At 44.9% G+C, this 16,312-nt stretch overlaps 1 pseudogene; it reads right to left on the bottom strand.

Annotated features, from left to right (window-relative positions):
* Window positions 1-357: 357 nt before the first annotated feature.
* Window positions 358-14,976, bottom strand: LOC103784401 (decreased expression in renal and prostate cancer protein-like; annotated as a pseudogene).
* Window positions 14,977-16,312: the final 1,336 nt, after the last annotated feature.

Raw genomic sequence — 16,312 nt, 5'->3', positions numbered from 1 at the left:
GTTGGAGTCTCGCTCTGTTGCCCAGGTTGGAGTGAAGTGGCACGATCTTGGCTCACTGAAACCTCCACCCCCCAGGTTCAAGCAATTCTCCTGCCTCAGCCTCCCAAGTAGCTGGGACTACAGGCACGTGCCACCGCACCAGGCTAAGTTTTGTATTTTTAGTAGAGATGGTTTTTAGCCATGTTGACCAGGCTGGTCTCAAACTCCATATCTCAGGAGATCCACCTGCCTCAGCTTCCCAAAGTGCTAGGATTACAGGCTTGAGCCACCACTCCTGGACCTAAAATTTATGCTTTAAATAGAGGCAGTTTATTGTTATGTCAATAAACTTGGTTTTAAAAAACTAATGAACCATATCATATTTTTCTTACAAAATTAGTCACAATAATTTTATTCATAGCAAAAGTGAGGAACCCCCTTTTTTAAAAAATAGCCACTTTGCTCATGGGAGGGCGTAAGGCCATACCTTTTAGCTATAAAGTTTTAGTTACCTGATTGGGTTAACTAGAAATCTGCAACCCTACTCAAGTGGCAGACTAAACTCTCTTTACCTCTAACTGGGCTCTGAATTCCTTAAATATGCTATTTTATCCTGTATCTTCTATTTTTATCTGGCTATAACTCATAGTCATGAGCTGGTAGAGCTGGATTTGAACCCAGATCTCCCTGAGACCAGAATGTGGTCTGTGATCCACCATGATATGCTGATTTATTTATTTTTATTTTTATTTATTTATTTTTATTTTTATTTTTTATTTTTTTTGTGACAGAGTCTTATTGTATCGCCCAGGCTGGAGTGCAGTGGCACAATCTTGGCTCACTGAAACCTTTGCCTCCTGGGTTCAAGCAATTCTCTTGCCTCAGCCTCCCGAGTAGCTGGGATTACAGGCGTGCACCACTATGCCTGGCTAAGTGTTTTTTTTTTTTCTTTTGCCCTCTCATCCCATTTATTAAAGAAACAGTAAGAAAAGATACAACGCAGGAAAACCACCAACCATCCTTTCACACCAGGCTGAACGAAGCACAGTGATTTCTTCCCTTCTTTCCCCCACCCTCACCCCAATTCCCATATACCCATCCACATCAGTTTAAATTTTGAGGTTTTTTGATTGGGAGTACCAGTGAAGAGGGAGCTGGATGGGTAGAGGAGCCTTAAATCCGGCTACTCCTAAGTCCCAGGAGAAGGGAGCTACAGGCCCAGTCAGTCAAGCAGAAACTGCATTTGGTGGGTCTTTGAAGTGGTTGTCCATCTCCCTGTTCTGTGTTCAAGCCCCCAGGGAAAGGTATGGCAGTTGAGGATGACCAGTTCCAAGCTGCCCAGGTCAGAGCTATGGAAGAATGGTCAGTTCACCAATGCCACGTTTCTAGAGAGCAGTGAGCTGATTCTCCAACGGTGAGCAGGGGACTACTTGTGAACTGGGACCCGTAGGCCAATGTATCCCTGGGGAAAAGTACACAAGAACAATTCAAGAAACTAGTAAGAAACAATGGGCAGAAAGCTGTGGGATGAAAGCACAGCAGGCTTCTGGGAGGCTGGAGATCCTTTCTCTCAAGGCCAGGATTATTCTCACCTGCCACAGTTCATGTGCCACAAATAACAGCTCACCTTCAGTCAAGAAAAACGCAGAGGAAAAAGATGGCTCATTTGAACTTGAGCCCCAGCTATGTTCTTCAGACTGTAGCTCCACCCTTTTACCTAAGAGACAGCCACTGCTGAGAACCACAGTGCCTAGAAACTAAGGTGGTCCTGGAGGGAAAAAGGTGTTTAAGGGGGTAACATTCCATTTGGGTACACTGCAGCCATTGGACCCCCTGGTCTGGGGAAAGCAGCTGGGTTTGTGCCAGGGAGGCTCCCCACTCTAGGAAATGGGACCAAACTCTTGCCTGCAGGGCCATTCATCCTTGGAAAGGAAGCCGGGTTGAGACCCAGGGTCCCAGTTGGCCTTGCGAAAGGAGCTGGGTTGGTACCCACAGGGCCTGCTGGAGAAGAGCCCAGGTGCCCGGCAGCTGACCTGGAGAAAGTAACTTGACCAGGGCCTAATGGGCCAGTAGACCTTGGGAAGGTAGTCGGACTTGGACCCTGCAGGCCAGCGGCCCTTGGGAAGTTAGCTGGGTTGGGGCCAAGTGGCCCAGAGGCTCTTGGGAAAACTGTTGGATTTGAGCCCTGGAGGCCAGCAGACCTTTGGAAGATAGCTGGGTTTGATGCCAATGTGCCAGAAGACTGAGAGAAGGCAGATGAACCCGCTCCCCTGGGAAAGGGATTGGCATTTACCCCCATGGGGCCCCCTGGCCTTGAGAAATGAGCTGAATTAGGGCCTATGGGGCCAGGAGCCCTTGACATGGGAGATGGATTTGGCCCTGGAAGGCCAATTTCCCGAGGGCCAGGACCCAAGTTTGGACCCATGGGGCCAGGTACTCTTGCCATGGAAGACGGGCTTGTGCCCATGTTTCCAGAAGCCTGTGACAAGCTGAATTTGCTCCTAAAAGACCTGCCGCTCTTAGAATGGGGACAAGATCGAGGCCTTGAGGTCCAGCTATTCTTAAGACCAGGTCCTGTGCCCAAGAGGCCACCTGCTCTGGCATCTAGATTACGGCCCGGGCCCAGGCCACTTGGTCTTGGAAACACACCTAACCTGGGGGCAGGGTTTGTCCCTAAAAAGCCTGATCTCAGATTGGGGTTTGGTCCTGGGCCCAGGCCAGCTGGCCAAGGATTGGGAGGACCATTCCCAGAAGTCAACAGAACACCTGCTCTCAGGTTAGGTCCAGATCCAGGGCCCATGGGACCACCACTTCTGGGGTCAGGACCTGCTCCCAGGAGACTACCTGCCCTTAGGTTGGACATAGGACCTGGTCCTGGGAGACCCCCTAACCTGGGGTTAGACAGGCCCCGGGCCTGGAAGAGCCCCTGTCCTAGGGTTTAGGGTGGGGCCTCGTCCCGGGCCTGGCCCCAAGAAGCCACCAGGCCTTGGGAAAGAAACTGCACCTGTGCCAGTGGGATTCATCCCTCTTGGAAAAGAAGCCATGCTTGGGTCACGAGCACCAGCCGGGAAAGGTGCTGGATTTGAAGCCAATGAGCCTGATGAAGCTGGAGAAGGAGATGAGTTCCTTGGAAATGGGGCCAGATTTCCACCAAGAAAACCAGCCGCCATAAGGAAGGGATCCGAGTTCACACCCAGTGGGTGGCCTGTGTTCAGAACAGGACCCCCCTGTCGTCCCAGGGAACCGTCCAGCCGTCCTTGAGGTGGCAGCGGAGCACCAGTCCAAGGAGTTGGCCGCTCTCTAGGGAAAATCCGAGCTCTTTCATACTTTCTTGGGGACGTTGGTGATAATGGGCTTGGGGCAGGTTTTGAAAAGGATCTTGTCTTTGATGAGTGCTCTCACCAGGTACCAAGTGCCAGTCTCGTGGCCAAGCTCATCACAGTCCTGATATCCAGGAGTGTGTTTGACAGGGACTGCAAAAGCTTTCTCCAGGTGGATGATTTTCCCATTCAGGATATGATGCCACACGATCAGCGCAGGGATTCCCAGGAAATAACAATTTGCACCATGAGCTTTCTGTCTTTAAAAAGCAAGTGAAAACAAACTGCAATGGCGGCCGCCGAGTGCCAACGGGCGACAACCGAACCTCCCACCGCCGCCGCTGCTGCCGCGAGCACTGCCTGCGCCAGTTTTTTGTATTTTTAGTAGGGACGGGGTTTCACCGTGTTGGCCAGGCTGGTCTCGAACTCCTGACCTCAGGTGGTTCGCCCGCCTTGGCCTGTAATCTCAAAGTGCTGGGATTACAGGCGTGAGCCACTGCGCCTGGCCAATATTGTGAAACCCAACATGGTGAAACCCCGTCTCTACTAAAAATACAAAAATTAGCCGGGCGTGGTTGCAGGCGCCTGTAATCCCAGCTACTCGGGAGGCTGAGGCTCGAGAATCGCTTGAACCAAGGAGGTGGAGGTTGCAGTGAGCAGAGAACGCGCCATTGCACTCCAGCCTGAGGGACAAGGGCAAAACTCTGTCTCCAAAAAAAAAAAAAAAAAAGAAAAGAAAAGAAAGACACTTTATTTCTAGTACCTACTACAGTGCTGGATAGAATCTGGCACATAGCAGGTACTCAGGCAAGAGTTAAATTAATGGATATCCCACAGCATTTCAGGACCACAAAGTGTATTCTGTAACATTTTATGCATTCTCTGTTTCCGTATATTTACCTCTAAAATCAGTTAAAGTATATCTGCTAAACACTGGTTGGCAAGATAAGAGCAAAAGGTGATAGCTATATTACTATTAAGAGTAAAGAAGGCCAGGTGCAGTGGCTCATGCCTGTAATCCCAGAACTTTCGGAGGCTGAGGTGGGAGGATCACTTGAGCCTAGGAGTTTCGAGACCAATCTGGGTAACATAGTGAGACCCTGTCTCCACAAAAAAGTTTAAAAATTAGTCAGGCGTGGTGGCATGCACCTGTAGTCCCAGCTGCTCAGGAGGCTGAGGTGAGAGGATTGTTTAATCCTGGGAGGGTGAGGCTGCAGCCTGGAACCTAGGCAATAGAAAGAGACCTTGTTTAAAAAAAAAAAAAAAGTACTGAGGTCTGCAATATACAGTACAGTCAGGGATTTCAATTAACCACAGCTCTTTGACACATATTGTTCACTGAGATGGTCTTGAAAAGAATCAAATATTGGTTTGCTTTGAGTATATTATGGTTCTTTTTTCCCTTCCAGTTCGCTGAGTTTGGAAAACAAAAGGAGTTTCACTTTCAAGTCAAATGAGCTCACTATATTGGTTTTTAAAATTTTGCTTTTGTTTGTTTTATTGCTTTTGCTCCTTAGTAAATTAGTTCAGTTCATTTTAATTTTGGTTCTCAGCTTATGCCAACATGTAAGTTTCATGTGAATTAGTTTTAATCTCAAGATTTCTTCAGTGTACTTCAGGATGTCATAATTCTTTCATTGATGTTTGACTTAAAAATCCAATTAAAGTTTAACACAAACAGGAAACAACTATCAGTGGGAATGAAATTTGATTCTTTTTTTTTTTGACACGGAGTCTCACTCTGTTGCCCAGGCTGGAGGTGCAGTGGTACGATCTCGGCTCACTGCAATCTCTGCCTCCCGGGTTCAAGCAATTCTCCTGCCTCAGCTTCCCAAGTAGCTGGGATTACAGGCGCCTGCCACCACGCCCGGCTAATTTTTGTATTTTTAGTAGAGATGGGGTTTCACCATGCTGGCCAGGCTGGTCTCAAACTCCCAAGCTTGGGCGATCCACCTGCCTCGGCCTCCCAAAGTGCTGGCATTACAGGCATGAGCCACTGTGCCTGGTGAAATTTGATTCTTAAAAATATCAATGGCTAAAAAGAAATTGTCTTTTTTCTGTCTGTTTTGAATTTTCTTCATTATTACATTATGCCTTTAATCAGCCAAATTGACATTAAGTTGTATTTGGGTAGCAATTTCTCAGTGTGTGGTGATGTGGTGGGGGAAGTTGAGTTAGTGGCATTTGAATTAGGACAGTTTGTTTTGTTTCGTTTTTTATTGTGTAAGACTTTCTCTGAAATTGCCTCACTTTTAGCATCTATAGCCTCTAGGTACTAATTGCCATAAGCAACTCTCAGTCATTATGACAACCCAAAACATTCCCATCTATAACACATGTCCAAGTGTTCCCTAGATGGGGGCCCACCTGTTGAGGGCCACTGAGTAATAAATATACCTGGTATTCAGAATACCTAAATATTCTGGTTTCAATTCTGCCACTAGCTATAAGATTTGATCTTCCAGTGCCTATATTTCTGTCTATTATAATTATGTGGTTGAAAAATACCCTGGGCCCCAGGGCCATATATGACTTATTTGACTCTGGGGAGCAGTCCACTTGAACTTTTTTACATACATAGGTTTTGTCTAATTTAATAGAATTTTTTTTCAGAGTTGAAAGCTCATGGAAAAGTAAAAAGAAAACAAACAAAAATATTGAATTTTCATTTAATTATTTGATACTCAGGAATTAATAGATCACCACCATGGCCACTCCTGTCACTAGGTTGCTGTTAGATGGGCGTATCACTTAAAAGTTATTAATGAAATTGAATACAGATTATTATATCATTATGAGTTGATCACCATTCATTTTCTTTTTTGTTTGTTTTGTTTTGTTTGAGATAGAGTCTGTCTCTGTCACCCAGGCTGAAGCGCAGTGGTGCAATCTTGGCTCACTGCAACCTCCGCCTCCCGGGTTCAAGCGATTCTCCTGCCTCAGACCCCTCCAGTAGCTGGGATTATAGGCACCTGCCACCACACCTTGCTAATTTTTGTATTTTTAGTAGATATGGGGTTTCACCATGTTGGCCAGGCTGGTCTCAAACTCCTGACCTCAAGTGATCCGCTGACTCAACCTCCCAAAGTGCTGGGATTACAGGCGTCAGCCACCCACTGTGCCCGGTCTGATCACCATTAATTTTCATAAAGTTCCATTATGAAATTGGGGTATTATGAAGGGTGAATAAAAAAAAGGAAACAAATATGAATGAAGCTACCTTTGTAAGTCAATGTTGTTTTCAATGAGATGTCCATGGAGCTTCCATACATAAAGATTCATTTTATTCTCATTATTTATTATGAGTATTTCAAAAATAGAGCAAAGTTAGTCCCAGCTACTCAGGAGGCTGAGGCAGGAGGCCCACTTGAGCCCAGGAATTCAATGCTGCAGTGTGCTATGCAGTCTGCAGTGAGGTAGACTCAGTTGAGTCTTTGAATAGCCACTGTACTCCAGCCTGGGCCACATCGTAAAACCCCATCTCTAAAAAAAAAAAAACAACAAAAGAGAAAACAAAGCAGAAAGAACAGGAAACTGAACATCCTTGTACTTACCAACTAGTTTGAAAAATCATTAACCTTTTGCCACATTTGCTTCATTTCTGCACTGTGTTAAAGTACAGATATCGTGATACTTCACTTCTGAAAACTTTAGCATTAATCTCTGTCTTAGTTCACCAGGAGTGATGGCGCAAGCCTGTGATCCCAGCTACTTGGGAGGCTAAGACAGGAGAATTGCTTGAACCCGGGAGGTGGAGGTTGCAGTGAGTTGAGATCGCACCACTGTACTCCAGCTTGGGTGACAGAGGGAGACTCTGTCTTAAAAAAAAAAATTTTTTTTCTTTCTTAGTTCCTTTGCACTGCTCTAGCAGAATACTATAGATTGTATGGCTTATACACAACAGAAATTTATTTCTCACAGTTCTGGTGGCTGGGAAATCCAAGATCAAGAAGATTCGGTGAGTGCCTTCTTCCTGTTTCATAGAGAGCCATCTCTTTGCTGTGTCTTCACATGGTAGAAAGGGAAAGGGAGCTCTCTGGAGTCTCTTATAAAGGTACTAATCCCTTATAGTGTGGAGTATTCATGGCCAAATCACCTCCCAACAACCTCACTTCCTCACACCATCACACTGGGGTTTAGGATTTCAACATATAAATTTTGGGGAGACACAAACATTCAGACCATAGCGATCTCTAAATAAATAACTTTCTCCTATGTATCCACAACAATACTATAAATGTAAGAAAATGAGCAATAATTTCTTACTATTACCTAATACCAATTTCCTTTGCAAATGTCTTCAATTGCTTAAAAATTGCCTTTTGTAAGGCCAGGCATGGTGGCTCATGCCTGTAATCCCAGCACTTTGGGAGGCCGAGGTGGGCGGATCACGAGGTCAGGAGATTGAGACCAACCTGGCTAACATGGTGAAAACCCGTCTCTACTAAAAATACAAAAAAATTAGCCAGGCATGGTGGCGGGTGCCTATAGTCCCAGCTACTCAGGAGTCTAAAGCAGGAGAATGGCATGAACCCAGGAGGTGGAGCTTGCAGTAAACTGAGATAGCCACTACACTCCAGCCTGCATGACAGATTAAAAAAAAAATTACCTTTTATCGCTGTTTCTTTCTTTCTTTCTTTTTTAACAGTAAGAATTCAGTCAAGGATCATTGACTGTCTTGAACTTACATCTCTTCAGCCTTTTAAAATTTAGACCTTCTTTTTTCTTTTTTTTTTCTGAGGCAGAGTCTCACTCTTGTAGCCCAGGCTGGAGTGCAGTGGTGCGATCTCAGCTCACTGCAACCTCCACCTCCCAGGTTCAAGCGATTCTCCTGCCTCAGCCTCCTGAGTAGCTGGGATTTTACTTTTAGTAAAGACGGGGTTTCGCCATGTTGGCCAGGCTGGTCTCGAACTCCTGACCTCAGGTGATCTGCCTGCCTCGGCCTCCCAAAGTGCTGGGATTACAGGCGTGAGCCACCATGCCTGGCCTGGGGATTGTTCCAATTTTATTATTTCTTCTCCATTTATTAGCAGGCAGTCTTCAGAAAAGAAGAGTTTCCTTTTCAGCTAAGACCATTTTATTATCCCTGAAATACGATTCCTATGGAGAAGGCAAAAAAGTTGCTTAGATCATCTCCTTTAACAACCAATTTTCAGAATTAGGAATATGTATACTAATTACCTCTTATGTTGAGAAATAAGATTTGGTTTGGTTTGGGACTTTTGGTGTATTTTTTTCTTATTTCATGTGTTTTGCTTAATTATATTCATTATTTTTTATGCTCAAATAATCACAAATTTAATCAGTGGGAGCCACTTCAATCTAGTTCATTTATCTTTTCAATATGCTTTCATTAACCTTTTTTCTTTTTTTCTTTTTAAACGACAAGCTCTTTTCTAAAGCCTCCATTAGTATTTGAGGATCTCCTTGCTTCTGGGAAAAAAAATAATGCACTAGAATGATTTAAAAAAAAAAAAAGAAAGAGAAAAAGCAAGAGAAGATAAAAAAAATATCAGTATTGGCCAGGTGTGGTGGCTCATGCCTGTATTCCCAGCATTTTGGGAGGCCAAGGTGGGCGGATCACGAGGTCAAGAGATCCAGACTATCCTAGCTAACATGATGAAACCCTGTCTCTACAAAAATACAAAAATTAGCTGGACGTGGTGGTGCACCCCTGTAGTCCCAGCTACTCGGGAGGCTGAGGCAGGAGAATCGCTGGAATCCAGGAGGCAGAGGTTGCAGTGAGCCGAGATCGCACCACTGCACTCCAGCCTGGGCCACGGGGTGAGACTCCATCTCAAAAAAAAAAAAAAAAAAAACCAGTATCAGAGATTAAGGAGGGTTCACCACCATAGAGCCTACAGACATCTATGGTAACACAGACATCCTGGCTAGTTAAGCAGGTGTGGTGGCTCACACCTATAATCCAAGCACTTTGGGAGGCCGAGGTGGGAGGATCACTTGAGGCCAGAAGTTCGAGAGACCAGCCTGGGCAACATAGGGACACCTTGTCTCTACAAAAAATAAACAAAATTAGCCAGACGTGGTGGCTTGTGCCTGTAGTCCCAGCTACTCTGGAGGCTGAGGCAGGAGAATCACTTGAGCCCATGAAGCAGAGGTTGCAGTGAGCTGAGATCATGCCACTGCACTCCAGCCTGGGTGACAGAGCAAGACCTTGTCTTAAAAACACACACAAAAAAGGCTAGTAAGGAGATACTATGAACAGCTTTATTCCAATATATGTGTTAACACAGACAAAATGGAAAAATTCAATTTTATTGATCTTATTTCTCTTATTAACTTTATAATTTTTTAATTTTATTGATCTTTTCAAAAAACAGCTTTTGGTCTCATTCATTTTCTGTTTTTCTTTTATTATTTATATTTCTAATTAAAATGTAAAAGTTTATTTTTAGATATACAAGATAAGATATACAAGATATGGCCGGGGGCAGTGGCTCATGCCTGTAATCCCAGCACTTCGGAAGGCCAAGGTGGGTGGATCACGAGGTCAAGAAATCGAGACCATCCTGGCCAAGATGGTAAAACCCCATCTCTACTAAAAATACAAAAATTAGCACCTATTATCCCAGCTACTCACGAGGCTGAGGCAGGAGTATCGCTTGAACCCGGGAGGTGGAGGTTGCAATGAGCCGAGATTTCGCCACTGCACTCCAGCCTGGCGGCAGAGTGAGACTCCGTCCAAAAAAAAAAAAGAAATGTGTTTGCAATTCTTTTTATCTTAGAATATGTACCTATAAGGATATACCATATTTCAATATTAAAATTATCATATAAAGTAAATATTTTCTCTGTGTAGTGATACTACTTGACATAGAATTAGGTTCATTTGCTCAAATTTGTTTTCAATTTTGGGATTTTAAAAAAATATTTAAGTTAGGTTTTAATTTGGCCAGGCTCAGCAGCTCATACCTGTATTCCCAGCACTTTGGGAGGCCAAAGCAGGAGGATTGTTTGGTCAGGAATTCAAGAGTAGCCTGGACAACATAACAAGACCCCATCTCATCCATCCCTGCCCTCTCTCTAGTGTCTTAGAATGATCTCACATCATCAAGAAGCATCTCCTACATCCCCCCTGAGGCCTTCTCTGAAGATTTATAAATAATCCACCACAAAGTTTTAATGACATCGTGAATTACTGAATGGGGATTTCAGTTAAACACTGCTTTACCCAAAGGACCAAGCCTAATGGTGGAAATTTCCATACCCAAGGCAAGCCTAGTCATAAGTCACTGCTCTGCAGGGAGCCTTTGCTGATGCTCCACCGCCACCCCCTCTGTCCCCTTCCCCCAAGGCAAGGTGTTGAGTGTTCCCCTCCCAGACTTCTCTTTTTATTTTTTAGACAGAGTCATACTCTGTCACCCAGGCTGGAGTGCAGTGCCATGATCTCAGCTCACTGCAATACCTGCCTCCTGGGTTCACGCGATTCTTCTGCCTCAGCCTCTCAAGTAACTGGGACTACAGGTGCACGCCACCATGCCCAGCTAATTTTTTGTATTTTTAGTAGAGACAGGATTTCACCATGTTGGCCAGGCTGGTCTCGAACTCCTGACCTCAGGTGATACACCTGCCTCAGCCTCCCGAAGTGCTGGGATTACAGGAGTGAGCCACCGTGGCCCACCAAATGATATCTAACTTCACCTACTCCATCTTGCCTCTAACCTCCAAGCTGTCCTTGTTCATTCTTGAGCATAGGCTGAACTAAATTTGGGAGAAACTTTAAACTATAGCTTATAGTTTAAAACAAAGACGATAACAGCCCTTTCCCAAAGCAGACCTCCTTCTTGCTTGGGGACTGGATTGCCTCTGTAGGACTAACATTAGCCACAGGATTAGAAATTATGGTTTAGGAGTCGTACAGCAGGAGGCTACAAGATTCTGACTCTCCCTAAACTGCTCCTAAGACCAGTGCTTGAGATATTTTGCAGACCCTGCCTTTGATGGATCAGCTGGTACCACCCAGATCGAAACACTGGCTCATCTGATCTTGTGAGCCCCACCCAGTAACTGACTGAGCACAAGAAGACAGCTTCGACTCCCTATGATTTCATCCCTAACCAGTCAGCACTCTCGGCTTACTGGCTTCCCCTCACCCACCAAGTTGTCCTTAAAAACTCTGCTCCCCGATTTGATTTGAGTAATTTGAGTAATAATAAAACTCCGGTCTCCCGCACAGCCGGCTCTGCGTGAATTACTCTTTCTCTATTGCAATTCTTCTGTCTTGATGAATCGGCTCTGTCTAGGCAGCAGGCAAGGTGAACCCATTGGGCAGTTACAATAATGGCTCACTGCTGCCTCGACCTCCCGGGCTCAAATGATCCTCTTGCCTCAGCCTTCCTAGTAGCTGGGAATACAGGCATGCTCCACCATGTCTGGTTATTTTTTGTAGAGACAGGGTCTTGCTATGTTACCCAGGCTGGTCTCGAACTCCCGGGCTCAAGTGATCCTCCTGCCTCGGCCTCCCAAAGTGCTGGGATTCCAGATGTGAGCCACTGTGCCCGGCCAAGTCTAAACTCTTAATAAGGTCAACTCATTGAATGATAGTTTTCTGATAGGGTTATGGTCAGTTTATTCAAAAAAAGAACCTCAGACCACTCTCTTTTACCAGGCTCCCGGCTGTATTTCTATTGTCCGACTTAAAAATCCAGGACTTTTCTCAATATGAGTAAAGAGTAAGGAAACAAGTGATGCATCCCTTGTATAAGCCTGTGGTTAGAGAAGCCTGTGAGGGGCCAGGAGTGGTGGCTCACACCTGTAATCCTAGCACTTTGGGAGGCCGAGGCAGGTGGATCACCTGAGGTCAGGGGTTCGAGACCAGCCTTGCCAACATGGAGAAACCCTGTCTCTACTAAAAATACAAAATTAGCCAGGCATGGTGGCGCATGCCTGTAATCCCAGCTACTCGGGAGGCTGAGGCAGGAGAATCGCTTGAACCCAGGAGGCAGAGATTGCAGTGAGCCGAGATGGCCCCTGCACTCCAGCCTGGGTGACAGCAAGACTCTGTCTCAAAAAAAAAAAAAAAGTTAGATCTCATTCCCTGTCTCAGTCATAATTTTGCAAAGGTGGTTTCATTATCCCACCACTGCACTCACACCTGGGTGACAGAGTGACACCCTGTCTCAAAAAAAAAAAAGAAAAAAAGTTTAGATTTGATGACTGGTCAATCGGCAAATTTCCACCCAAGAGAGACAGGAGACAATGAATCAATTCGTTCCTCTTTGTTGTCCCTGTCTCCTGCCCCAGTTCCTCCTGCTTCCGTCAGCTAGAGAAGTCCTGAGACAGAGTTTATGGGGCTTCTCTGGGGCACAGTCCCACAGATTGAGCAATCATATTGCACATAAATATGGCCAGCTTGATAACACACCATTTCATTGGCTCTCCATCCTTCTCTGCTTTGCTCCCCCAATGGGGAAACAACATATATGTCCTCTGTCTCAGGCTTTGCTTTCTGAGGAAATCAATCTGAGATATAAAAAGAAAAAAGAGTGATAGGAGCTATAGTGTAGCTAAAATCTCTGATTCTAATTGAGAAAGACTGATAGAGAGAAGGAGTCAGACATTGGTGAGCAATCATTCAGAGTAGAATATAGCTCAGCATAGACTCAGAGAAGGATATAGGTCAGAAAGGCTTCTTAGGCTGGGAAGCATCAACAGTCCTTTTGTATTAAAAATTGAAGAAAGGCCAGGTGCGGTGGCTCACACCTGTAATCCCAGCACTTTGGGAGGCCAAGGAGGGCAGATCACTTGAGGTCAGGAGTTCAAGACCAGCCTGGCCAACATGGTGAAACCTCATCTCTACTAAAAGTACAAAAATTAGCTGGGCGTGGTGGCATGCACCTGTAATCCCAGCTACTTGGGAGGCTGAGGCAGGAAAATCGCTTGAACCCAGGAGGCGGAGGTTGCAGTGAGCCGAGATCGTGCCATTGCACTCCAGCCTGGGTGACAGATCGAGACTCCATCTCAAAACAAACAAACAAAAATAATAATAATAATTGAAAAAAATGTTGGGGGGACATGGTAAAAAACCACAGACATGGACAAAAGAAATATAAGAAACAAAAAATTTGCAAATTATAATTATGTTGCAAAAGTTCTTAACAATTAAGAAGAAAAAAACAAATAGAAAAATCAGTGAAAGACATGATCAGAGGGTTCATAGAAAAAAGCAAGGAGTCTCAAACATGAAAAAATGTTCAACTTCACTCATAATAAGGGAAATGCAACTGATCGGTACACTGAAATACCATGTCTTATTGATCAGATTGACAAAAATTCAAGTTTGAAAATGTACTCTGTTGGTGAGCCTGTGGAGAAGTAGGCATTCTCATTCATTGCTGGTTGGAGTGCAAAATATTACAGCCCCTATGGAGGGGAATTTGCTCATATTTAGCAAAAAGACAAACGCATTTACAGTTTTTGACCCAGCAATCTCACTTCTCGGAAACAAATGTAAATTATACCTGGGCATTATCTGTACAAACAAAAGTTTGGGAACAATTCATATGTCCATCAATAGAAAATTGATTGAATAAACCATTGTACAGACACCGAAGGATACTATTCAGTCATAAAAAAAAAAAAAAGCATGAGGAAGGTCTCTGTATTAGTTTATTGTGACTGCCGTAACAAATTGCTATAAATTTGGTGGCTTAAGACAACAGAGCTTTATTATCTCACAGTTCTGGAAGCCAGAAAACCAAAATCAAGGTATCAGCAGAGTTGATTCCTTCTGGAGGCTCTGAAGGAGAATATGTTCCATGCTTCTCTCCTTGCTTCTGGTGGCTGCCTGCAATCCTTGGCATTCTTTAGTTTATAACTGCATCACTCTAATCTCTACCTCCATCTTCACAAGGCCTTCCCCTCTGTCTCAAAAACTCCCTCTCTCTCTTTTTTTTTTTTTTTTTTTTTTTGAGGTGGAGTCTTGCTCTGTCACCCAGGCTGGAGTACAGAGGCACGATCTTGGCTCACTGCAACCTCTGCCTTCCGGGTTCAAGTGATTCTCCCGCCTCAGCCTCCCGAGTAGCTGTGATTACAGTGCGCACCACCATCCATGGCTAATTTTTGTATTTTTAGCAGAGACGGGGGTTTCACCATGTTGCTCAGGCTGGTCTTGAACTCCTGACCTTGTGATCCACCCAGCTTGGCCTCCCAAAGTGCTGGGATTACAGGCATGAGCCACCGCACCCAGCCAAAACTCCCTGTCTTTTCTCTTATAAGGACACTCCCAACTGGATTTAGGGCTCACATTAATCCAGAATGGTCTTGTCTTTTTTTTTTTTTTTTTTTTTTTTAATTTTTGAGGCAAGGTCTGGCTCTGTCATCCAGGCTGGACTTCAGTGGTGCCATCTCGGCTCACTGCAACCTCCACCTCCCGGGTTCAAGTGATTCTCCTGCCTCAGCTTTCCAAGTTGCTGGGATTACAGGCGCGTGTCACCACACCTGGCTAAATTTTTGTATTTTTAGTAGAGACGGCATTTCACCATGTTAGCCAGGCTGATCTCAAACTCCTGACCTCAGGTGATCCGCCTGCCTTGGCCTCCCAAAGTGTTGGGATTACAGGCGTGAGCCACAGTGCCCAGCTTAAGATTCTTACCTTAATTACATCTGCAAAGACTCTTATTCCAAATAAGGTCGTATCCTCAGGTTCTGGATACATCTTTTGGGGAAAAAACGTAACCCACTACAGTATATAATAATACCAATTAATTTCCAAAATGTATCATTATGTCTAAAAAGCAAGGTGCAAAACAGTGTTGATCAGGCACTGTGGCTGACACCTGTAATCCCAGCACTTTGGGAGGCCGAGGAGGGCAGATCACTTGAGGTCAGGAGTTTCAGACCAGCCTGGCCAACATGGAGAAACCTCATCTCTACTAAAAATACAAAAATTAGCTGGGTGAGGTGGCATGCTCCTTTAATCCTAGCTACTCGGGAGGCTGAAGCAGAAGAATCTCTTGAACCCTGGAGGCGGAGGTTGCAGTGAGCTGAGATCACACCACTGCACTCCAGCCTGGGCACAGTTCGAGACTCCATCTCAAAAACAACAACAACAACAACAACAACAAAAAACAGTGTTTATTTATTTATTTATTTGAGATGGAGTCTCACTCCCGTAGCACAGCTGGAGTGCAGTGGCACGATCTCAGCTCACTGCAACCTCTACCACCCGGGTTCAAGTGATTCTCCTTCCCCAGCCTCCCAAGTAGCTGGGATTACAGACATGCACCACCACGCCCAGCTAATTTTTGTATTTTTAGTAGGGACAGGGTTTCGCCATGTTGGCCAGGCTGGTCTCAAACTCCTGACCTCAGGTGATCCGCCCGTCTCGGCCTCCCAAAGTGCTGGGATTACAGGCGTGAGCCACCACGCCCAGCCAAACAGTGTTTATAGTATGCTATATTTTGTGTGAGAAAAGAGAAGAAGTAAGAATAAACACACATAGACACATCTATGTACCTATTTATACATGCAGATATTTTCAAACAGTAACGCTGGAATAATAAACTAGAAACTAATCAAAATAGTTAACTCAGGGGGTGGGGAGGGAAGTGAGAAGGCAGGAATAGAAGAGAGACTTCTGAGTATGCCCTTTTATATCGTTTTGGCTTTTGAAACATGTAAATGTTCTACCCATTATTTAAAATTATTATTATTATTATTATTATTTTGAGACGAAGTCTTGCTCTGTCGCCAGGCTGGAGAGCAGTGGTACAATCTCGGCTCACTGCAATCTCTGCCTCCCAGGTTCAAGGAATTTTCCTGCCTCAGCCTCCAGAGTAGCTGGGACTACAGGCACGCACCACCACTCCCGGCTAATTTTTTGTATTTTAGTAGAGACGGAGTTTCACCATGTTGGCTAGGGTGGTCTCGATCTCCTGACCCTGTGATCCACCTGCCTCGGAGCCCACTGTTTTAACAGAGAGAGACTCTGTCTCAAAAAAAAAAAAAAAGAAAAGAAAAGAAAAGAAAAAGAAAAAGAAAAAGGCTGGGCG

Source organism: Pan paniscus, chromosome X (genome assembly GCF_029289425.2).
Source record: "Pan paniscus chromosome X, NHGRI_mPanPan1-v2.0_pri, whole genome shotgun sequence".
NCBI lineage: Eukaryota > Metazoa > Chordata > Mammalia > Primates > Hominidae > Pan > Pan paniscus.
The sequence above is the reverse complement of the archived record's forward strand: the minus strand, read 5'-3'. Positions and strand labels throughout refer to the sequence as shown.